We start from the raw sequence: 26,239 nt of genomic DNA, 5'->3' as shown, positions 1-26,239 counted from the left end.
ACTTAACCTAAATTACCCTAAGGACAAACACACACACCCATGCCCAAGGGAGGACTTGAACCTCTGCCGGGACCAGCCACACAGTCCATGACTGCAGCACCTTAGACCGCTCGGCTAATCCCCCGTGGCTGCTGACATGTCTGATCGGCGAAATATTGTGCTTGTTGGACACTATGGACTCAAATACACCCATGGACTGTTCAAGCAAGAAATACACTAGGAGAAACTGAAGAATCACATGAAAATTTCTTGCTGGATAGTGACTTGAACCTGCATTTCTCTCTTATTGTGAGAAAATATTCCATTTAGTTTTGGGTTTGTCATCAGATGTTAATATCAAGCAATCCAAACATGAATGGGATGAAGAAATACTGAATATTCATCTGTCCTGGAAAACTCATCAAAGACTCACTGTGCATCTGTTTAGAATAATCAAGAAATGGAAAATCCAGGATGGAATGTAATGAAATGAAATCATGTGGCTAGGGCCTCCTGTCAGGTAGACTGTTCATGGGTGCAGGTCTTTCGAGTTGACGCCACTTCGGTGACCTTCGCGTCGATGGGAAGAAAATGATGAAGATTGGGACACCACAACATCAGTCCCTGAGCAGAGAAAATCTCCGACCAGCCGGGAATAGAACCAGGACCCAGAAGACTGCCAATCTGTCGTGCTGACCATTCAGCTACTGGGGGCAGATGTGGAATGTAATAATATTGTGAAAAGCAGAGTTGCTACTCACCATATAGTGGAGATGCTGAGTTGCAAATAGGCACAACAAAAAGCTTTTTGCCAGTAAGGCATTCATCAGGATTAGACGACAAATACACACATACACACTCATGCAAATGCAAATAACACACATGACTGATGTCTCAAGCAACTGAGGCCACACTGTGAGGAGCAGCACCAGTGCATGATGGGAGTGGTGACTGGGTGGGGTAAGGAGAAGGCTGGGTTGGGGAGGGGGATGGATAGTAGGGTAGGGGTGGTGGACAGTGACATGCTGTTGGGGAGTGCACAGGGATGAGGTGGATAGAGGGTAGGGCAGCTATGTGTAATTGGGAGGTTAGATGGATGGCAGCATAGAGGGAGGAGGGTGGGGGAGGGATAGCGGGAAAGGAGAGAAGTTAAAAGACTGTGCGATGGAGGAATGAGGGCTGTGTAGTGCTGGAATGGGAACAGAGAAAGGGTTGGATGGGAGAGGACAATGACTGACTAACTTTAAGGCTAGGAGAGCTATGGGAATGTAGATATATTACAGGGAAATTTCCCACCTGCACAATTCAGAAAAGCTGGTTTTGGTGGGAAAGGTCTATATGACACAGGCTGTGAAGCAGTCATTGAAATGAAAGATGTCATGTTTGGCAGTGTGCTTGTTTCTTGGCCACAGTTTGTTGGTGACAATTCACGCAGACAAACTGCTTATTGGTCATCATTCCCACATAGAATTCAGCTAAGCTTGTAGATCACATGACTGGCTTCACAGGTAGCCCTGCCATTGATGGGATAGCTGATGTTTGTGACCTGACTGATTTAAGTGGTGGTGGGAGGATGTATAGGACAGGTCTTATATCTAGATCTATTACAGGGGTATGATCCATGAGGTAAGAGGTTGTGTAGAGATGGATGAATATACTGTGTAGGTTCTGTGAACAGCAGAATACGACTTTCGGAATGGTGGGAAGGATAGTGGGCAGAACATTTCTCATTTCAGGACACAAGAAGAGGTGGTCGAAACCCGGTGGAGGATGTAATTCAGTTGCTCCAGTCCTGGGTGGTGCTGAATTATGAGGGGAATGCTCCTCTGTGGCTGGATGGTGGGACTTTGGGAGGTGGTGGGAGACTGGAAACGTAAGGCTCAGGAGATTTGTTTTTGTGCAAGGTTGGGAGGATAATTACAGTTTGTGAAGGCTTCAGTGAGACCCTCAGCATGCTTTGAGAGGGACCAATGAGGATACAACTACCATGAGTGGCTAGGCTGTGTGGAAGGGACTTTTTGATATGGAAGCTATATTTGGCTGAATATTTGTGGCAGTCTTTTTGTTGTGCCTATCTGCATCTCTGTTATATGGTGAGTAGCAACTCCCTTTTTCATGATATTGTTATGTTTAGAATAAGGTATAATGAGACAATTATAACACATTCAGCTAATGATACACAGCTTCTTATTTGTCATGTGTTCAGTTCTTTTTCCTTGATTCTTTTCACACATCACTTCTCCTCTGCTTGTGACTTCAGATTGATCAATCTGTGAGAGTATATAATGGGCTATGAAAATGAACACTTATTTACAACTGTTCCTTCTAGATATGATCAGTTTGGTTTGACCTTTTGTATTTGATGTGATCTTGAAGAAATAAAACAAGCAGAAGTAGCAACAATTATGATCAGTGTTTGATTTGTAAAAAATAAAAATTAAAAAATAGAGGTACCAGTACTGTGACCTACCAGAGAGCATTTTTTTAAATTAATGTCTTAAAAAAATTATTTCAATACTTTTTTTGATCTGAGGTATTGGTATGGTATACCATCACAAATCAAGCACTGGTTATAACAACAAAAGCAATTGTTTTCTTTGCAATAGTGACACCAGTAACTTTACCTGAATTGCTTTGTCATCTCACAGCAATAAAAAAGGAAGATTCATGAATGAGATTTTCACTCTGCAGCGGAGTGTGCGCTGATATTAAACTTCCTGGCAGATTAAAACTGTGTGCCCGACCGAGACTCGAAGTCAAGACCTTTGCCTTTCACGGGCAAGTGCTCTACCAACTGAGCTACCAAAGCACGACTCACGCCCGGTACTCACAGCTTTACTTCTGCCAGTTTCTTGTCTCCTACCTTCCAAACCTTACAGAAGCTCTCCTGCGAACCTTGCAGAACTAGAGCACTTGCCCCCAAAAGGCAAAGGTCCCGAGTTCGAGTCTCAGTCAGGCACACAGTTTTAATCTGCCAGGAAGTTTCAGGAAGATTCATGTTTGATAATATCATGAAGATGATAATTGCCACTCACCACATAGTGGAGATGCTGATTCGCAGATAGGGATAACAAAAAGACTGTCAAACAAAGCTTTTGGCCAATCAGGTCTTCATTAGAATCAGACAGCACACACACAAACACAACACACACACACACACACACACACACACACACACACACACATGGCCACAGTCTGTGGCTGCCAAGGCAAGACTTTGAGCATCAGGCACTGCTGCTTGCAGTCTGGCTGAGGCTGTGGCCATGTATGTGTGTGTTTGTGTGTGAGGTATGTTTACACACACACACACACACACACACACACACACACACACACACACACACACACACACACACACACGTGTGTGTGTGTGTGTGTGTGTGTGTGTGTGTGTGTGTGTGTGTGTGTGCGCGCGCGCGCGTGTGTCGTGTTTGATTCTGACGAAGGGCTGTTTGACAGTCTTTTTGTTGTACTTATCTGTGACTCAGCATCTCCATTATGGATTTGTTATAATGACCTGTTTTATATGTCTTTTGTCAGTTATGTCCTTGGTCACCACAACCACTCAAAGAGACTAATAAAAGAAATTGATCTCATGAATTTCTGTGTGTTGGAGGAACAGGGAGGTAGAGGGATCTGCTAGTATAGATTTATCATAGACCAGTATAACAGAATTTAAAAATTATTTCAAAGTAATCAATGAAATCAAAATATTTTTTGATTGGCTCTGTATGCTATCTGAACCCTGTCACATTCATCTTTTGTCATAATATATTCGGTTACATTAATAAAAAAATTTCAGAAAGAGTACACGACATGAAAGCCCCATGTATAACGGGCAGTCAAATGAAAACAAGACTAATGGAAGAAGTAAGTTAACTGTGTATTATTTAAAAAGTAATCACCATGGTTATGAATACATTTATGCCACTGTGAGACAAGATGGTCAATCCCTTCACAGAGAAATGTTTGGGGTTGCCTACGGAACCATAATTGTACCCATGTGTGCGCCTTATGGTGTGAAGCAAATGGATGGCCAAGAATTTCTTTCTTCAGGGCTTCAAAAATATGGAAATAACACGAGGAGAGATTGAGACTGTATGGAGGCTGTGTGAAGGTTTCTCAGACAAAACTATGCAGCATAGTTGAAGCAACCTGCCAACGAAACACCTGCCAAGGTGTACACTGCAGAAATTTCGCTGGCAGACCCTTACATATTCTCCATAAAGTCACAGTCTCTCCTCATGTGATTTCCATATTTTAAAACCCTGAAGAAAGACATTCATAGCTGACCTTTTGATTCAGATAATGAAGTGCATGCCTGAATAGAATAATGTTTCCGGAGGCAACTGCAAACATTTTTCCACAAAGACATTGACTACCTAGCCTTACAGTGGAAGAAATGTGTTAACAACTATGGCCATTGCTTCTGTATTAATGACTAGTTTACTTACTTTTTTTCAGATGTTTCATATTATTTTGACTGCCCTTGTATGGCACTGCTACTAAGTTTGCTTTTGTAGATCTGTGTACGTTTTACGCAAGTGCTCTATTACTATTTTATAGCATTTTATTTCTTATAATACCATGTTCCTCTCAGAGACTTGCAGCTGTGTGCTGGGTTAAAGATCTCGCTAAGTTTCATATGTTTTTGGAATCCAGCTAGCTTATCTGCAGAGCTAAAGCAATCAACAGTAACTTCATGAACACTGATTAACATGAGCCATTTGTGATCTGAGAACCTTATACTCACTTATTTGAGGTGGATTCAGCAGAAGACATGCTTCTACTGCACAGATGAGGAACTTGAAATTTAGGAAGTTGGAATAATTCAATTTGCTAAACTCTGCTCCTCAGATAATGTTTTTAATTCTTTTTTATACTATGCTGTTACAAGGTGCAGCACATTTACATAAAGCACCAAATTCTTATTTAGGTGATGTTTCAGTAAAGTTAATTATTCATCAGTTTATTTGAGTTCTGCTAATGGCAATGGTATCGTTAATTTCTCACTGTACATGTTCTTTTAAGATAAATCTGTAATTTACTTTATTCAGAAGCCATATGGTCAGAAACATACTGTGAGGTAACAATTGTTTATTCCCAGAGTGACATAAATTATTTGAAGGCCCTCATTTCACTCTTTCAGTAAACATTTTATTATTTGTGAAAAGTCATTAACTAAAAAGTTATTCGTAATTAAAGTCTCCACCACCCATAAAATAATATTATTATTTGTACCTTTCAGTATGTTTATAAAATCATAAATCTATTTGTAATTTTCTTGTTCTAATTTTTCTAAACTGGAAAATAGCTTCGGTTATCAGAGTAATTTGACAATTAAGAAAGGAGGAAAACTACTATCCTGTGGAATTTACAAGAGTTTCAGTAAATTCCCGTGGCAGTGTGCATGGTATGAATAAAATAATCCACCCAACTTTATTTATTTCCCAATCATCTATCACATAGATAAACCTAATTATTACCTGCTTCCTCATTATGTCATTGCCACTAATTTTGATGTTGTTCTTTTTATATAGCATAAGGAATTTAGATCCTAGTAATTGATACAGTAACTTCTCCATGGCAGAGTCATGATTAGCTATTTTCATCTTAATGTCTCAATGTAAAAATTCATAGTGTGCACTCATCCATTCCACATTTCAATGTCAAAGTAACTAATATAAGCAGATCTTACTGTTACAGTCACTCAGTATGATTATTTCATGAACTTGGTTGTAAAATCTGGCTGTAGTCGTCCATGTAACTATTCTGTGTTAAATTGTTAGTAAAGCTCCAGTGACTGAGTTCTTTCAAATGATATTTTCTGAAGATTTACATTTTGGTGGACTTGAATATGTTTACAGTTCATCCAGTGTAGTAGCTCACTTTGTTTATTTGAACTATAAAAGTAATTGATAGCAGAAGTTAATCTTCTTCATTATGTGTTTTGGCACTAAGAAATGTGAAGTAATGTCAAGTTTAAATCACTGCTTTCATGTCAAGCATTGAAACATTAGATTACATCCCCCACCAATTTCAGAGAGTGAGACTTCAAAAGTGTAGAATTACCAAAGTATACCAGCAATATAACCAAGTCAGTAATGTTACATAGTTTGTTTAGATTTTCACTGGGCAACTGGAGAGTCCGCAATGATGAAGAAAAGCTTCCTAATGATGCACTAAACATAAAATGTGGCTACTCATACAACTAAGTAGAGAGGAATGCACATAAAAAAAAGCATTTTGTAAGCAGCTTCCTTTCCAACTGGAAAAACAAGTTGCCCAAAACTGCAATACTAAATGCTATACTGTACAGTGTGCTCATTGATACATGAAGTGTTTGTTTCTATTTCAGGAAGTGAACAAATCATATGAGGAAAGAGTCAATTTTGTAAAGATTTCTATTCTTCATATACATGATATGCCTGTAAGAGTTACTGTTAAGTCAATTAAAAGTTCATCAGGCTGTAGCAGTCTCTGCCAAATGTAGATGTTGTCGTGCAGTGGAGGAATGTTGGACGTGAATGAAAACTGTCATGATGCACCATATTAAAACTCGACCGAGATCTTCAAGTGTTTTATTATTCGCAGTTACAGTACCGTGTTCCTCTCGGCCTGCATCACAGGATCCCACAAAGCTGAAGATACTACTCTGCTGTCTGCAAAGCAGCTTGGCACGGAATGGCTACCTCAGTGACCCATGCAACATACTGTGGTGTGCCGGCCTCATACGGCCGCGGTGTTATGATGACATCAGGATGCATCGGCAGCCGACTCAGTGGCCCCCATCCCTGTTGCCTCAGTGCTGCTCGCTGGGAGCTGCAGGGTGGCCCGCTGCATGCTTCTTCACCACCATGGTTAAGGTCGCGACGACAACAAGCGCCCGCAATCCAACAGCCAAATCTGTGGTCCTCGCCTCAGAATGCCTCCCATGTGTATTGGGAGTCAACGAGACTGCCCACGGTAGTGAGCCATGGAGTGGCCGGCCGCTGGCTGGCTACGGACCCCGCGTTGGCCTCAGAGGGTCAAACCAGCGACCAATTGCGGATAGAAACGCTGGTGCTCCGTCTGCTGCTGTGTGTAGCTGGTGGTGTGACATGCCCCACCGTCCAGGAGAGGTGCCACACTTGAATGACTCTCGTTAGAAAACCGGCACCTATTTATATGTGGCTGTGAGCCTGTGTTTTGCTGACCCGCCTGAGTGACATACTCATAACACCTAGGTAACTAACGCCATGCAAACTGCTGTGTTTACTCTTTTCAGCGGTTCGAGATCCCTGTGGCCTCCACTCTACTTCACATTTGTGTCTTACTGTCAACAGGCCCATGCCAGGCTGCAACTTGTGCACTCAGAAATATTGCACCAAATCTAACTTTTAAATCAGAAAGACCCGGTCCCTGGGTCAACTTCTAATTACTCTTAAGCTTGTTTAGGTTGGCATGCACTTATGACATTTACTACTACTATTAGAAAACTTATACGTGTTCTAGTGATCTTAAAACACATGCCATGAGACAAAACGTAAAAATTCCTTACTGGATGACCACTCCACTTAATGCCCAATCAACCCCTTACCTACCCGTCTTATGCTCTCGTTATCCAATCCACTGGGATTTGGACTACTGATGGTTCCCTTTTGGAATCGGCTCCCCACCTAATCAGAATGGAAACAATACACAACAAAGCTAAGGCTGTGATGGCACTTGGCACAGAGGTGCTCAAAACGAACTTGCCGTTGCCTTTCCCTATATTGAGTGACATGCTGCACAAGCTGTTCGGCTGATATGTACCCCTCTTGCTCTGAAATGAACTGGTTTACGGATCTCAGCAGACCTGACTGCAGAGTTTGATCTAACAAGGTCAGATTCTGTCTAGGCAAAAACTCTAAAGTTGCTTCTAGCCAGTACAGCTGTAGCTGTGTAACATTCAATTACGTGACTCCTAAAATTGACGTTGACAGATGGAAGGTTGGTCCTATTATGCTACACACAGTTCCATTGATTAAAATTCCGCTCTCCTCAAGCTCTGTAAGTTTCGCTTCTGCAAATACTCCCTGCTCAAAACAACTTGCTACTACTATCAAGCCTGCCGCAGTGGCCCTGCGGTTCTAGGCGCTTCAGTCCGGAACCATGGGACTGCTACGGTCGCAGGTTCGAATCCTGCCTCAGGCATGGATGTGTGTGATGTCCTTAGGTTAATTAGGTTTAAGTAGTTCTAAGTTATAGGGGACTGGTGACCTAAGATGTTAAGTCCCATAGTGCTCAGAGCCATTTGAACTACTATCAGATTTTCATAGGTGGAAAAGATCCAATTCATCCCAACCCATTGCAAGTTCAATTGTGGCCCCATGATGTCTCTTGGACAGTCTATTTCTTTCCTCCTGGATAAAAATACTTGTCATCTCGGCGTACAGGCTCTTAACGGCAATATGTCCTCAGTTTTTACTTCTACAAACTTGCTCATCGCCCCCCTTTTCAGTGACTTCAGGACAGGTATCGCCATCACCCTTCATCCCTCTTCAAAAAGACTGCTGTCCCCACCAGGCTCACAATACTCGAAAACACATATAACTAATGAAAATACAATAGCTAATTAATCTTTGCAAACCCAATGATACATAAGAAGAAACCAAAAAACTAAAAAACTCTACTATTTTCTGGATCGCAAAGCATATGATACTTCATGCTGCACTCTATCTTCCTGGTTTTCTCTGCGCTTAAAACTTCTCTTCACTATCTCTTTCTTCCTCTTTCCTTCCTGTGGCATGCTTAGAATCACATAAGGACAACTCTTAAATGGCTGTAACCTCCCAATGTGTACCCCACTTAAATCAAATCGCTCTGAGCACTATGGGACTTAACTGCTGAGGTCATCAGTCGCCTAGAACTTCGAACTACTTAAACCTAACTAACCTAAGGACATCACACACATCCATGCCCGAGGCAGGATTCGAACCTGCGACCGTAGCGGTCACGTGGTTCCAAACTGTAGCGCCTAGAACCGCTCGGCCACCACAGCCCGTCCACCCCACTTAAATTTGCACGCTTGCTTTTTTCACTGTTATTCATGTTAAGGCACTTGCAAAATTGTCAACCAACCGCACGGCCACACCGGCCGGCTATACGAAATCCTTTTGTGTAAATAACTCCATTTGTGTTATTTGTTGTATCAATCTAATGTGAAACAACATTGTGACCATTATGATAAAATGTGACCCACGTGAAATGAAACCTTTAAAAACTCTGTGTGTGGACACTGTGGACGTAAAGTAGGAAATGTTAATGACAAAACAGAACTAATACGTACACTTTGTGTCATAAACATTTCGGGGGGCATTGTATTGTCCGTAGTAGAAATATTACAAAAACTTGAAAGTGGTACTTCAAAAAAACGTTTAATATTGGATTATACGTGAACATTAACCGCTCAGGCAGTGTGTAAGGTTCTCTTATGTGTGTTATTATTATTATCATATAAAATTCTGTGCGTCATTTTCGAGTGCAAAGAATAAAAAAGATGCACTCTGACAATAACGGGCCACGTAGATGGAAAAGGAACCATCTTTTGTCATCTTTTATCCGTTATCACTCTCTCTCTCTCTCTTGTCTTCGATGCAAGTAGCCGGACATCTTGGTGAGTGCTGTTGCGTGTAAGCATTATTCTACTTGTAAGAAGGTAATATATCAGTTCCATGCTGTCATTCAGTTTTAATTGTAAGAAGTGAGGCCTATCTAATGTCCGCTTCCTGTGAATATCAGTAATTCAAGTTATTTTCAGCGCAACAATTGCAGCCACAGCCGCCATTACGTGTAAATTTTAATTTATGAAATTAGTCGAAACGAATTATTCGCCCGCTTCAATTAAGTGAGGCCTATCTCATGCCTGCTTCGTTTGAATATCAGTAATTCAAGTTATTTTCAGCGCAACAATTGCAGCCACAGCCGCCATTACGTGGAAATTTTAATTTATGAAATTAGTGGAAAGGTATTATTCGCCCGCTTCAAGAGCCACGACTCAGACTACAATGCATTAGGAAACAAAATGAGAAATTATTCTCTCTCGTGTGTGTGGGCAAATGCAAATAATAATCAGAGATCTTATGTTTGAGCAGAAACGTCTAGCTGAGGCAAAAGCCTAAAAAAAGTTTATTTCATTTTTCAACTTATATGTATTGTGTTACAAGATCAGTGTGTCTTACAATTATTAACGTGATTGATGATTTTGCTAAGGGTTAACTTTCATTGAACAAACCATCTTACAAAATGCAATTTAATTCAAATCAAAGAAAAAATCAAAATTAAACTAATAACCAAATTAGCAATTAATTTTGAGAAAAGCTCACCACGTAATAACGACATTCATGTAAAAAGAAAGAGAAAAATATTTCATATGACAATAAGTCACGTGAGACTACCTCGAAGGAAACGATTTATTGACACATAGTCAGCACGAATTCAGAAAATATCGGTCTTGTGAAACACAATTAACTCCTTATACTCACGAAGTAATAAGTGTTATAGACAGGTGATGTCAAACTGATTCCATATTTGTGGATTTCCAACAGGCGTTATACACCGTTCCTCAGAAGCGTCTTCTAACCAAACTGGATGCCTACAGAATATCACCTCAGCTGTACGACAGGATTCGTGATTTCCTGTCAGAGAGGTCACAGTTCATAGACGGAAAGTCATCGAGTAAAACAGTAGCAATATCCGGCGCTCCCCAAAGAAGTGTTATAGGCCATCTATTGTTCCTGATCTATATTAAAGACATAGGAGACAATCTGAGTAGCCGTCTTAGATTGTTTCCAGATGATGCTGTAATTTATCTGTCTTGTAAAGTCATCAGATGTCCATAACGACTTGCAAAATGATTTAGATAAGATATCTGTATGGCGAGAAAAATGGCAATTGACCCACTCATCTGAATGAGTACTAAAAGAAATCAGCTAAATTTCGATTATGCGATAAGTCACACAAATCTGAAGCCTGTAAATTCAGCTAAATACCTAGGGACTACAATTACAAATAACCTAAATTGGAACGATCACATAGGTAATACCGTGACTAGAGCAAACCAAAGACTGCGCTTCATTGGCAGAACACTTAGAAGGTGCAACAGGTCTACTAAAGAGACTGCTTACACCATGCTTGTCCGCCCTATTCTGGAGTACTGCTGTGCGGTGTGGGATCCGCATCAGGTGCGACTGACGGATGACATCGAAAAAGTACAAAGAAGGGGGAGCTCGTTTTGTATTATCGCGAAATAGGGGAGATAGTGTCACAGACATGATACGTGAATTGAAGTGGCAATCATTAAAATAAAGGCGTTTTTCGTTGCGACGGGATCTTCTCGTGAAATTTCAATTACCAGTTTTCTTCTCCGATTGTGAAAACATTCTGTTGGCACTGACCTACGTAGGGGGAAATGATCATCACGATAAAATAAGAGAAATCAGGGCTCGCACAGAAAAATTTAAGTGCTCGTTTTTCCCACGTGCCGTTCGAGAGTGTAACAGTAGAGACAGCTTGAAAGTGGTTCATTGAACCCTCTGCCATGCACTTTATTGTGAATAGCAGAGTAATTACGTATGTGTAGATAGATGTCCACCTCCCACAGAGATATTCTGCTGCCTACCCAACTTATGTGACATCCTTGTCTGCCCCTATTCCACCCCCGCTCCAAAAAAAAGTGCCCCAGAGGACTTACCCTGCAATAGATGCAAAACCTGACCCATACTACAACGTGCACCAGTCCTGTCCCAGGCATCTCTCATCCAGTGGCGGATTTACATATAGGCCCACTAGGCACAGGCCAAAGGGCGGCACCTTAAGGGGGGCGACAGTTTTTGCTCTGTACCCATTTGAACCTTTTGTTGTTGTTGTTGTGGTCTTCAGTCCAGAGGCTGGTTTGATGCAGCTCTCCATGCTACTCTATCCTGTGCAAGCTTCTTCATCTCCCAGTACCTACAGCAAACTATATCCTTCTGAATCTGTTTAGTGTATTCATCTCTTGGTCTCCCTCTATGATTTTTACCCTCCATGCTGCCCTCCAGTACTAAATTGGTGGTCCCTTGATGCCTCAGAACATGTCCCTTCTTCTGGTCAAGTTGTGCCACAAACTCCTCTTCTCCCCAATTCCATTCAATACCTATTCATTAGTTACGTGACTTACCCATCTAATCTTCAGCATTCTTCTGTAGCACCACATTTCGAAAACTTCTGTTCTCTTCTTGTCTAAACTATTTATCGTCCACGTTACACATCCATACATGGCTACACTCCATACAAATACTTTCAGAAACGACTTCCTGGCACTTAAATTTATACTCGATGTTAACAAATTTCTCTTCTTCAGAAACGCTTTCCTTGCCATTTCCAGTCTATATTTAATATCCTCTCTACTTCGACCATCATCAGTTACTTTGCTCCCAAAATAGCAAAACTCATTTACTACTTTAAGTGTCTCATTTCCTAATCTAATTCCCTCAGCATCCCCCGACTTAATTCGACTACATTGCATTATCCTCGTTTTGCTTTTGTTGATGTTCGTCTTATATCCTCCTTTCAAGACACTGTCCATTCCTTTCAGCTGCTCTTCGAGGTCTTTTGCTGTCTCTGACAGCATTACAATATCATCAGCGAACCTCAAAGTTTTTATTTCTTCTCCAAGAATTTTAATACCTACTCCGAATTTTTCCTTTGTTTCCCTGTACTGCTTGCTCAATATACAGATTGAATAACATTGGGGGGTGGCTAAAACCCTTTCATGTCCCTTGACACTCATAACTGCCATCTGGTTTCTGTACAAATTGTAAATAGCCTTTCGTTCCCCGTATTTTACCCCTGCCACCTTCAGAATATGAAAGAGAGTATTCCAATCAACATTGTCAAAAGCTTTCTCTAAGTCTACAAATGCTAGAAATGTAGGCTTGCCTTTCCTTAACCTATTCTATAAGATAAGTCGTAGGGTCACCATTGCCTCACGTGTTCCAACATTTCTACAGAATCCAAACTGATGTTCCCCAAGGTCGGCTTCTACCAGTTTTTCCATTCGTCTGTAAAGAATTCGTGTTAGTAATTTGCAGCCGTGGCTTATTAAACAATATAGTTCGGTAATTTTCACATCTGAACCTTTTACTTTTTAAAATTACTACACTTAAAAACATCAAAATTTTTTAATTTTTATAAACAACTTGCTACTTTAAATATGCCTTAAGAATGAAATTCGACAGTACAAGCTTGGAAATATACATAGTTTACTTGGTGACTGAATGGAAACGTAACACTGGATTTGTGTCTGGTATCATTGCTCGTGGTCTCGCGGTAGCGTTCTCGTTTCCCGAGCACAGGGTCCCGGGTTCGATTCCAGCGGTGTCAGGGATTTTTCCTGCCTCGAGATGACTGGGTGTTGTTGTGTTGTTTTCATCATCATCATTCATCCCCATTACGGTCGGAGGAAGGCAATGGCAAACCACCTCCACTAGGACCTTGCCTAGTACGGCGGTGTGGGTCTCCCGCATCGCTCCGTCACGGAGTATTGGATTTCATCATCATCTTCATGATTGTTCAAAATATTTTGAAGTTGCTGTCAGGACGGCAATCTACAATGCAATGTTTGAAACGTTATTATTCTGAGAATGTTGTCGGCTTCTACTTAACCCTATCATATTTTCCCTGTGAAAATACCTGGACCCCTGAAAATAAATGATAAACTAATCAGGAGTTGAAACTTCCTGGCAGATTAAAACTGTGTGCTGGACCGAGACTCGAACTCAGGACCTTTGCCTTTCGCAGGCAAGTGCTCTACCAACTGAGCTACCCAAGCACGACTCACACCCCGTCCTCACAGCTATACTTCTGCCAGTACCTCGTCTCCTACCTTCCTGGAAACATCCCCCAGGCTGTGGCTAAGCCATGTCTCCGCAATATCCTTTCTTTCAGGAGTGCTAGTTCTGCAAGGTTCGCAGGAGAGCTTCTGTAAAGTTTGGAAGGTAGGAGACGAGGTACTGGCAGAAGTAAAGTTGTGAGGACTGTGCGTGAGTTGTGCTTGGGTAGCTCAGTGGTAGAGCGCTTGCCTGCAAAATGCAAAGGTCTCGAGTTCGAGTCTCGGTCCGGCACACAGTTTTAATCTGCCAGGAAGTTTCATATCAGCGCACACTCCACTGCAGAGTGAAAATCTCATTCTGATAATCAGCAGTTTCTTAAATACTGTAACATATGTGGACCTCAGTATGTAAAACCCAACTCTACTTAAATTTCTTGTAGAAATTATGGGGATGTATCAAGTCGACCCTCCATTACTGTAATTAATGTAAAAACTCTCTGGTCTTCAGTATGTGAGCTTTGATTTAATGTCACCCATTTCACAAAACATGTTGATGCTGGGAATGTTTGACATTTTTAAACACATGTTTATACGAAAAGAACATAAGCAGAATATGTAATAATGTGTGAAATAGACTCCATAACAGTTTAAAAATTTTATTTATTTATTTACTTAGTTACTTGTTTTGGCAAAAAACGAAGAAGAAACCAACTTTCGTTTGCCTCATTTATTGTGCTGCAGCCTGCACAATATCAGACTTCATACACTGTGCAATCGAATAGTACGTGGCATTGCAAATTTTATATTAAACTACTTAACTAAGCTTTTTTTCTTCGAGGAAAGGTTACTTTTATTTTATGTTGGAACAATAGGTGTATTTGCGAGTAGACATAACAGCAGTGTTAGCACAAATGAGAACACACCACATGAACTGCCAACAACACTGCTTAAACTTTGTAGTCTGTCTTCTCTTGCCACAGAAAGCACTAAAGTGTTATAAGAGTAAGTGGGACAAGAGTCGATCCAGCACACCTCACTGCAAGAAATTGCAAAACTTATTTGCTTTTTAAATTAGAACGGCAGTGTCAAGAATATTCAGCATCCCAGCTAAAATTCCAGCGACGCGGGAAACAGAAGCCAAAAAAGGGACTGTCCCATTTTCTTTACAAGACAAATTACATCCGGCAGGGGTCCTTCTACTGTTCACTGACAACAGAGAAACAGACTACAATAAAATTAAATTATTCTGCATTGTTGTTCTTTCATGGTACAGTGACGTCGAGTAATCCGAGTTGGTCAGTTCATCACTCCGTGTTTAAAGGAAAAATGTTTGTGCTCGTGTGCCATGTAGTACGATTGTTAGAACTGGATACAGTCTTCCTTTCTTTCCTTTTACAATTTGTTCTTTTGTTTTCACTGTTGGTTGACAAATGGTTCAAATGGCTTTTAGCACTATGGGACTTAACTTCTGAGGTCATCAGTCTCCTAGAACTTAGAACTACTTAAACCTAACTAACCTAAGAACATCACACACATCCATACCCAAGGCAGGATTCGAACCTGCGACCATAGCGGTCGCGCGGTTCCAGACTGAAGCGCCTAGAACCGCATGGCCACACCGGCCGGCTATACGATATGTGTGATGTCCTTAGGTTAGTTAGGTTTAAGTAGTTCTAAGTTCTAGGGGACTGATGACCACAGATGTTAACTCCCATAGTGCTCAGTCATTTGAAGCATTTGATTTCGTATGCAATTGTTTACAATGTAGTCAGGAACTAAATGAAAATAATATACAATCAAGGTGAAATTCATCATATATTGTTTTAATCATTTTGTAGATTGGGTTTTCATCTCAAGGTTTGCACTGTCGTTTTGGCTGCTCATTTTGGCTGTTGCAGCTTATGCACAACTACGAGTTAGTCTGATATTTATACAGTCCCAGGAGTAATAACTGTTCACTCCCCATTCGGCGCAGCTTGAGGAAAACCCTAGGGTAAAACTAGGCGGAGCGACAGACTAACCCGCTTTGGCTGTTGTCAATTAATTATTTATACGATGTCAGTTCAGAATTTTGAATGAGCATATGTTAATGAGTACCTATTTGTGACAGTATGCAAAAGAAATGACATTATGACGACAATTGATACACCGTAAGAGAATTTTTGTGTATGAGACAGTATCACAGTTTCTGTAGCTATTTGTTGCGGTGTTGCTGGTGTTCTACGTCATGGCGTTCAGCTCGTGGGAGCGCCGGTAGGTGTGGTCTGCACTGTGGGTCCCTGCAGCGACAGAGAGGTCAGCGCTCGCTGGGCATAGGTGTGGCTCCTGCCGGCGTGGAACGTCAGAATCAGCTGATCGACCGCGCAGCTGGCGATGCGCGTCTGTCTGCGGCCGGGCGTGACGGGGTGGGATGGGGACCGCCCCCCCCCCCCCTCTCAGCCCCCCTCCCCCTGTGCTCGCGACAGGATTCAGCTCAGCTACGAATCTCCGGCGTTGTACATGAAACACACACGTATACAACGTAATATTTGCTTCCCGCTGCAGACGTTGGGTCTAGCGGGAGAGGAACGTTTATTAGTGTGACAGTTGTTGTGAAGCTTTCACGCTTCCGAGCTAGCATTGTGTTGCAGAACAACATGACACGGCTCTTTCTCCTAGATTACCATTTAGATACGACACAGTTTTCGTTATACGTCACTTTTGGTTTTGTTAAGATCACTTAATGTTTCCACTGCACTAGCATGCACTTTTAGGCGTTCACATACGAGTTCAGCACGAAACATTCGTTACTTCTTCAGTTGTTTTTATATGGATGTTATATGGCAAGCTGGATAGAGGGATTGCAGAGGATCAGTTCGGATTTAGAAGAGGAAAAGGAACAAGAGATGCTATTGGCCTGTTAAGAACTATAGGGGAAAGATAATGAAAAATGGTAGAGAAATCTTTGCTGTTTTCACAGATTTAGAAAAGGCTTTTGACAGAGTTCAGTGGAACAAGCTGATGGATATTTTGAAGAGGAAAAGAGTAGATTGCAAAGATAGACGACTGATACAGAATCAATATCTACACCAGAAAGTAAGGATAAGGATTGGAAATGAAATGACAGAAGGAAGCAGCTTGGACGAGCTGTTAGACAAGGTTTTTGCCTTCCCCACTGTTGTGTGACGTATACCTTGAAGAGATTATTGTGAAAACCTTAGATGGGAAAAGAGGAATATGTATTGGTGGAAAGAGAACAGAGTGTATTAGATTTGCTGATGACATGGTATTACTGGCAGAAAGTGAGCAGACAGTGAATAACATGCTGCAAGATCTGAATGAAGCTTGTGTGGAATATGGGATGCAGATAAACACAGTAAAAACAAAGAGTATGGTCATCAGTAGAAGACGCAGGCTGTCAAATATTAAAATAGTAAGTGCTTTAAATATCTTGGAAGCACAATAACTGGAGACTCGAGATGTCACCAGGAGGTGAAAACTCGAATTGCCATAGCGAAGGAGGCATTCAACAGAAAGAGGAGACTCTTACGTGCCAATTAGATAAAGGATTAAGGAAAAGGCTTGGCAAACGTTTTGTCTGGAGTGTGGCACTATATGGGGCAGAAACATGGACGCTGAGACGAGAGGGTGATAAAAGGTTACAAGCATTTGAGATGTGGATGTGGAGGAGAATGGAGAGAATAAGCTGGATGTAAAGAGTGAGTAATGAAAGAGTATTGTAATGGGTTGGTGAGAGAATATGTCTGCTGAAGGTGTAAGAGAAAGGAAAAAGAACTGGTTGGGACATTCATTGAGAAGGGAATGCTTGCTAGTAGATGCTTTGTAAGGACTGGTTTGTTGGAGAAGACTTAAAGGAAGAGGGAGATACAAGATGATAGACGACATAAGGGGAAGAGGAAATTATGCAGACCTGAAGAGGATGGCAGAAGACCGGGCAGCCTGGTGGACTACCACGTGAAAACCTGCCTTTTGGCAGAACACTGATGATGACGATTCTGCAGTTGCTGTTTCTGCAACAGTCCGCGCATCACATTCCAAACTCACATTGTTGTATTCAATGAAAATACAGTCTCTCCCGAAAATATTGGTTCTGGGTTCATTTGACGTTACCAGTTTGCAATTATAAGACCACTCACAGTTCTTCGTGCATAATTTTGGCGTTTGGCGTACTCATCGCTGTTGAACGTTCAGTACTTGCACTTCACTGTCCGTAGTCACAGTTTCACATTCACAGTTTTTTACACTGTTTAAAGTAACTGTTCGGTTAGTACACAAGCACTAACGTATTCAGTTCAGTCTAAACTGGATTTTGGTTCGTGCTGGATTTCACCAGTCTCTTTCACCAAATACATAGTTCCAATTTCTATTTACTGATATGTACCTTTCTTCAGGTTTCTGACAACAATTGTATTTTCGTCTGATCTGAGGTAAGTCCCACGTCATATCTGCCCACACGTTGTGCACTTGCCCTCCAGAGCCAGGCTCGACTTTACAAAAACTTTGCCTCTAGCATTATTTAGTCACTTTACAATCTAGGCCTAGTGTGCAAGTTCCTAGATTGATGTTAGATTATGACTTTCAGTTCACGATAAATTCGTGAAAAATATCTGCCATAGCAGGTAGCATTACGTCTTAACTAGGTTCAAATTAGCTCTGAGCACTATGCGACTTAACTTCTGAGGTCACCAGTCGCCTAGAACTTAGAACTAATTAAACCTAACTAACCTAAGGACATCACACACATCCATGCCCGAGGCAGGATTCGAACCTGCGACTGTAGCGGTCGCTCGGTTCCAGACTGCAGCGCCTAGAACCGCACGGCCACTCCGGCCGCCAAAAGTTTTAAAACGCAACGCAACTTCAAAAACGTTAAAAAAATGTTCAAACGTGTGTGAAATCTTATTGGACTTAACTGCTAAGGTCGTCAGTCCCTAATCTTACACACCACTTAACCTAAATTATCCTAAGGACAAACACACACACCCATGACCGAGGGAGGACTCGAACCTCCACCGCAACCAGCCACACAGTTCAAGACTGCAGTGCCCCTGACCGCTTGGCTAATCCCGCGCGGCAAAATGTTAAAATATATGTTTTGACAGAGCACAGAGAAACTGTGTGATTGTGCAACTGTTACGTTCATCTGTTGCAGTTTATGTGACGAACTATTGTGTTTTCATCATTTCCTTGAGAGTGATTACACTCACATTCTAATGAACACCTAAACTGGATAAGGAGTCACATCTCACTCACTTACCAGGCGTACAAATTAGGTGTGTCGGTAAGAGATTCCTGTCATGTCACACACGTACTGTCACTAGTGGCGTGTGTGACATACCAGATGTGTTTCGCAGCAGAAGGCTCAGTTGACTTGTTGCCTTGTCATCAAAGGTTTGCGGTTCCCATTCGAAAGCCACTACGTTTCGGTTGCTAATAGAGTAATTGAGTAGAATCAGCTGTCGTTATAGGTCCCTTCCTTACACCTCACTGTTTACAGGCGTTACACCACAACACAGGACAAATTTGAATACAGAGCTACTCTCTATTGCATGTCTTGTCCTTCGAGCGTCCAATAGTCCTATTTTGCGTTTTTTTCTTAAGATTGGTATACCTTCTTCTTGTTCTCATGCTTGATCTGCGTCCAAGTTTTGACAGGCTGTTCACTGGGTCATCTTACCACTAAATCTGCCAGAGGTGCGATTGAGAGTTTACCTTGTCAGTTAGTTTTATTTATTAACAGGTTTATGTTGACGAGGTCGTGCCACAGATGGCGCTGCATGTTGCGTATCCTGTATCGACGATACAAGCATCTTCTAGATCAGGGCTTCCCAACCTGTGGTCCGCGGACCCCCTTGGGGTCCGCCGGCTCTTTCTAGGGGGTCCGCCGCCACCTTTCACCAAATAGCGTAAAATAATGAGTAAAATTATTGAATAAAAATGTGAAAATCAAATTCATCACTGTGTTTTTTTTCGTGTGAAAGATGTGTGTACTTTTGCTTCAGGTCGTATTCCCAAGTCACGGCGCTAGATGCGCTGAAACCTTTTACGCATGCGCGGAGCAAGCTTTGTCGACCAATCACAGCGCTCGCTGGCACGTATGCGGCCCCAGGCATCATTAAATGTTAAACTTGCTTTGTCAGTGCGCTACCTATTTCATAAGTCGATTTTTGACCAGTTTATTACTTCTTAGATGGATCGGTGGCTGAAGTCAGGATCATTGAAGAAGGGTGCAGTTTCTCCATCGCCGACACAACAAGGGAAGTTTCCAGTTGAAATGAATGAGGAGGGAGGACGACCAAAGGAAGACTTTACATACATTTGAATATTTTCTTCGGATTTCACGAAAAACCACACACACACACACACACGCACACACACACACACACACACACACACACACACACACACACACACACACACACACACACATATGCATGCTCCTTACACAGCAGTAGCCAAATAGTGGAAGTGAACAGACCATAAGCGGCAGCTTGTCAACAGCGAACAGTTTGGACGTGACGTTGATTGCTCTTGGAGGAAGATAGCTCCATTGCGTAAAATTTCAAATACCAAATGGGAATTAAAATTGGATCGTTAATTTCAAGTTGTTTTCAGTCATCTCTAAACCAAAGACTATTGATACTTCCGGGGGGGGGGGGGTCATTGGGAACATGGCACTTACATTAAGAAGCTTTCAGTTGCCATGGGTTTCGCTCTGAAATTTAAAGTTACTGTGCTCTTGACTGACTAGGGGTCCGCCATGGATTTTCGACTAAAGAAGGGGTCCGCCAGCTGAAAAGGTTGGGAAGCGCTGTTCTAGATGAAGCACCATCATTTAAGAAAATACCAGACCTCTCCAGTAGTACAGGGCTGGAACTGTTTTAAGCAGCGTGACGTGCAAGAATCAGGCAGTTCCCATTTGAATAGCGATATAGCGAGCTGACGATTCTTTCTAAACGTAATACGAAGATCGAGAGCAAGTCAGTAACGTTTGAAGTGTTTACTGCGGGCATATAGAGCGTGAAGACTATATTGACTTGTACTCCGATCACTAAAGCGTTATTGTGCAATAAACTTACCATAGCGTGAAAAATGAATAAAGTCTCAGTAGATGAAGTAAGAAATATGTTCATCGTCAAAGGTGTCTGAATGAAAGCAAGATTGCCAGTTTTATTGGCATGCAAACCAGGAGGAATTTGAACAAATGAAAGAATGAGAACCCTAATCGAGAAATAATTAATTTGATTTCGAAATCTGAGGAAGACACAATGGATTTTTATACCATAGCATTTGATTACTCGCAGAAAAAAGATATTTCTTTTAGCAAATATGAAGTATCTGATTGGATGGCGCTACTTGAACCCCAGATTGGGTCGTGAATGAGAGCACTATTGTATACCTGACTAATAAGGGTGCGAATATTTCGGGCGACAATTGTTTTCATGAATATATGTATCTGAAAAGCTTTTTTAGAAACTAAGCGTAGCTTGGAAGAGTGTAAGTCTAAACACTGCGTGGAAGAAAGGTGGATTTACTTTCTCACGGAAACCGCAAATCCTGAACGCAGACGCCAGCTGCTAAAATAGTGCATGTATTTGTTTTCTGTTCCCGCACACAACGCCACTGTGAAAAGAATATTTTCGCTGATGTCGGACCAGTGGACTGATGAAAGAAATCGATTGCTGCCAGGGACTGTGCTCAATCATTCTTAAGGTACCAGTTTAACTACAGACTTACTTGCATGGAGTTTCATAAGTACGTAAAAGAAAAAAAAGACTTGCTGAGAAAGGTGAAATCTTCCGAAAAATATGGTGTACCAACTACTTCTGCCACAAGCTCCATGTCATTCTGTTCTAAATAAAAAGTAATTATATTAAATAAAATTTTTACTTCATTTCTACGCCCCCATCTCAGAGTGCCACGACGGGATCCCACCTAGATATGCAAACCCATATGTGGGAAACCGCCTAAAAACCGAAAACAAATATTAATAACAGATTTAGCAAAGTGTTCCTTCCATTTCATCTAAACTCCGAATAGCATTTCATTTTTATGAAAGAAACTATTCAAGCTTCATCTTGGGAACATTACGTGAATAACCAGCATAATACAAAGAGAGCGTGAAGCCATTGCCTGAACACAAAAATTTATTTCTTAGCAATTATCCCAGACGTGGAAATGCTGTTTATTGTAAATGGTAGTCTACGACACACGTCCACATTTCCGTGCGGTTGCTTCGCAAATTGTAGTTTAACTGAGGAAGTAAAATTTTCATAGTCAGGGAAAGATCTTGTGCTCGCCCTGTAATTTCTCTTTTTCCCTTTTTTGCTCACTAGTTTCGAAAAAATTCCTTCATTACTCTGAAATAGTAAGAGAACGAGACAGACAACTGTATTTGACAGAACAACGTTTATTGATGCTATTTCCAATTTCAGGTAAAGGCTGGAGGTAATACTTGCAGTCCTGGGGTTTACGTTGAATGTCCGAGGGAAAGTTTCTGATGTCTCATCTTAAACAATATACTCTCTAATGAACAGTCACGAAATAAACTCTTTTAAGTATTATTTCATCCCACTCGCCACAATTGAGCTGGTGTGGCTACCCAGCATCTGAGTATCCCACTCTTCCGATGTAAATAAAGACATTACTATGAAACTTAACCACCCAAATCTTAAAAACAGTACTTTTTGAAGTATAAGAAGATAACTGTGTCATGGTGATGCTGTTTACATAAAATATATTGAATGTTGTATTTCTTCTTTTTTCATTTTTTTAAAATTAAAGTCGGAAAGACCAACGTGTAACGACAAGGAGAAAAGAATAGTCAAAAGGGACTGAAAAAGAGGACGATGTCCATTAAAAGGGGCACCTTCTACTGCGCCGTCCTTTAGATGCCTCTAACGCCAACTTTGTACAGCGTTTTAATCGTAGGACATGTACTGTAGAAACAGCCTACAATACTTACGTGAAAAGCAGCGTCGGCTAACGTAGCTCAAGCTCGTAATAACCGTCTTGACAAGATCCTGCCTACACTCAACGACGTAGTCTGCGTGACGAAATAATCGTCTGTACTAACACGACGTTACGTTCGCGCTATAAATTTACACTACCGCCCGCTACGACGTCACTATGTACGAAAGGGTGGACACAAAACACTTTTTGTGGTATAGTCAGGTCGGTGATAGCTATCTGGATATTAATTACAAGAACGCATCTGACTATCACTAGGTTCGAAAGATGAACTACTCCGAAATCTGGTATCAAACACCAGAAAAAATACTAAATGCTGGAGTCTAGGCTCTATGCGGAGTAGGAATGATGTTTTTACCCTACCAATAACGGCAACCCATATTGGAGAATACGTTCACAAGGCAAAGATATAATTGTATACTGTTTATGTCTCGTTGTCAATCAACGATAACCTCTACAATATCCTTGACTCTATTTCGTTAATCTTAATCTTTCAGAATTAAATGAAATAACTTTTCATTTATAGTTAATCAGCTTTCCATAAGAGGCTTCCCCTGCCAACGATTAATTATCTTTCTTTTCTTTACAAGTCTTTCATGGAAAATACCACACCTTATCTTTAATTTCCTTCAACTTTGTTTTTAGCAATATTCCAGTTCTTTATTGGCTTTTGCAGTTACTTTATTCGGAAAAGATATATTCCAGATATTAGTCTGTTTTCAAATAAGCCTCTGATTATTTTTTCGTGTATAGTTTGGACATAAAGGACAAGTGGGGTACTGACTTTGTCAGTTTAAAACCGTTTTCTTTACTACTTGCAATTAAATCACTTACAGTTCCACATCAGCGTTTTCTTCTACGAGTGTTGGTTGTCTCTTCAAAGCCCCACTAAGCGGAAATACAATAAAAAATGAAATAAGAAACCCATATGTCACCACCGCTTCTCAGCTATGTGAAGTTCAGATAATCAGACAAAGCTCAACCACTGCAGGCGTTGATTTCTGCGACCCACTAACATTTAAATTTCCAAACAAAGTACTCGATGATCTGTTTCAGAGAGAATTAGCGCGTTCTCTTTTAAATGGTTCTTAATTTGTCGAGTAGGGCCAAAGGGGCAAGCTATCACATTCTCAGTAAACATCCACAATAACTATTGTGTAGGGCAACGGTTCTCTTTAATATAGACTACACATTAAGTGCGTCCAATGAGATTTACTGAATTTACTATACTGAAAAGCTCACACAATAAATCCTAACCCAAACATCACTAAGTCACTACACCGTAGTGCCTGCTTACACCTATACAACCTCAATAACACAATGCAGCCTGACTATACCTTATTGCGTGCTTTAATCCTCAGACACAAAAGAACTAAGCGACTTCGAGTGAACACGTCTCTTCAGATACAGCATCAATGGAAAATCTCACAAAAATATTGAAATACTGTTTCATACCATCGCGAGGCTATGAAACAGCGGAACGCACCGGAGCCGTGGAAGAAAAATTGATGTTTTGAATGCGCCACAGCGCATTGTATGAAGCAGTCGCCCTCCGTTTCTGCCGGTGACGCCGCTGTGGCAATCGCAGCTTTGGAGTCTCCCTCTGGTGGGAAAGGGGAAAGGTTGCCTGTTCACGTGCATTTAAGGGGCACTACGAGCTCGCCAAGTGTCAGTTGGTCAGTCGGAGTGAGTCTGGGTCAGTCACTTGTCACCAGTTGCTGGTCTGTCTCTCGTTCGCATTTGTGCGGCAGTTAGTGTCTGTCTGTCGTTCGGAGTGCTAGTATGTCTGTCGTTTGGATCAAACTTTAAAGCCGGCAAAATGAGAGTCTTGCCACTCCGCCAATAACAGAACACAGCTAGTGGTCGCTCGGTTGGGGCTGAGTTCCTGCATCTGAGTCTGCGTGTTAGGCCGCCAGTCTGCTTGAGTTGCTCGGGCAACGGTCATTGGCGGTTGGATCGATTGGTTGGTTGGTCGCGCACTGATAACTTGTCCGCCTTGAGCGGCGGCGCATGTGAGTTCGCCACGTGAGTCCAGTGGGCCGCGCCGTATTGCCAGGGGTAGTGGTTTCGCAGTCGACATGAGAGCTACAGGAGTCAACCCACGACATCGGTTTGGCCGGCGCGAGCTCCAACGCCGTGAGACGGGAGATCGGCGCGCCTTCCTGCATCCGTTGAAGCGGCTGGCAGCGGACGGTCTGGAAGAGCGTTTTGGCGGTGCTGTGTCAGGTCTTCTCCAGAAATCACAGTTTATTACAAGTTAAGTGATTGGAGATATGTTGTTTCATTTACTTGTTAGATTCTACTTGTTTTCTTGGTGAGGTCACCAGGCGCTTTGTTTTGGGGTCGTCCCACCATTCTTCTCTGTTTGCCCACCCGCGGGATGGTGGTTATTTATGAATTAGGGGTCTGTTTTTCTCTTGTGGAGTAGGGGCGTGTTAGAGCAACTTGCAGTTCGGGTTGTTCGGTAATCTCCCTGTCAATCTGCCATACGTTAATAGCTGCCTCTGTCATATTTGTCGGATTCGGTGTTAACGAATTTATTGCTTGAAGTGTAATGGCCGAATTCCTGAAATATGTTTTTATCTTGCCTATCATCTTTAGAGGCGGTATATGTGTAATGTAGAGCATGTTTGGCCAACCTTGTATATGTTATGTAAGACTGCATTTCATAGGTTTTTATTTAAATGGTCATTTTAGCATATAAAGTTGCCACCCTTCCACCGTAAGAGTTTTTTTTAATCAAGTTGCACCTTCGGTGGCAAGTTAATCTTTTAGTGTTAGTGTTTTGTACCATTTCCATCCCTCCCACGGGGTGTATAGTTTATGTGCTTGTGTGAGTTGTTAAATTTTTTGTTTAAAGTAATCTGGTGTGTTGCAGATTTGCACCAGTGTAATCTTTCAGAAGATGTTGTGAGCGGTCATGACTACGGCCGTGTCAAAAAGGAGCGACAAGGTTCTCAGCCCGAAAGCTCTTACAGTCAAAAATTGTTCTTTCTGCCTCTGAATAAATTGTAACTTGATATTTAGAGGGTGCTTTCTGATTATAATTTTAAATCTGTTTTAAAAAAAAAGGCTTTTAGGATTAAAATTTCCATTTGTTGAAACAAATTTGATTTTTTTTCATCAGTTACCCACTGGCAACTACTTCCACGCTCACATAGTGTGATTAAATGTGATAATCTTCTTGATGAATCGCTATTAAATAAAGCAAATTCTAAAAAAAAAAAAAAAAAAAAGTTTTGAAAGTAAATTCATGGTTCAGCACCATTAATCACAACTAGGGGAAACTAATCTCATGTTTCAATAAATCGGAGCTTTTCCTGAGTCTACACCTCACCAAAAACAGGCGAACTAATCATTTCCTTCATAAGCCGATAATCTTCTCAAAATACCTCTCTAAACGACTTAGAACTGCTTTGAACACATTTGAGTTCTGTCGCCATAGCAGACTAGTTGATG

Source organism: Schistocerca serialis, chromosome 11, assembly GCF_023864345.2.
Source record: "Schistocerca serialis cubense isolate TAMUIC-IGC-003099 chromosome 11, iqSchSeri2.2, whole genome shotgun sequence".
Lineage (NCBI taxonomy): Eukaryota > Metazoa > Arthropoda > Insecta > Orthoptera > Acrididae > Schistocerca > Schistocerca serialis.
The sequence above is the reverse complement of the archived record's forward strand: the minus strand, read 5'-3'. Positions refer to the sequence as shown.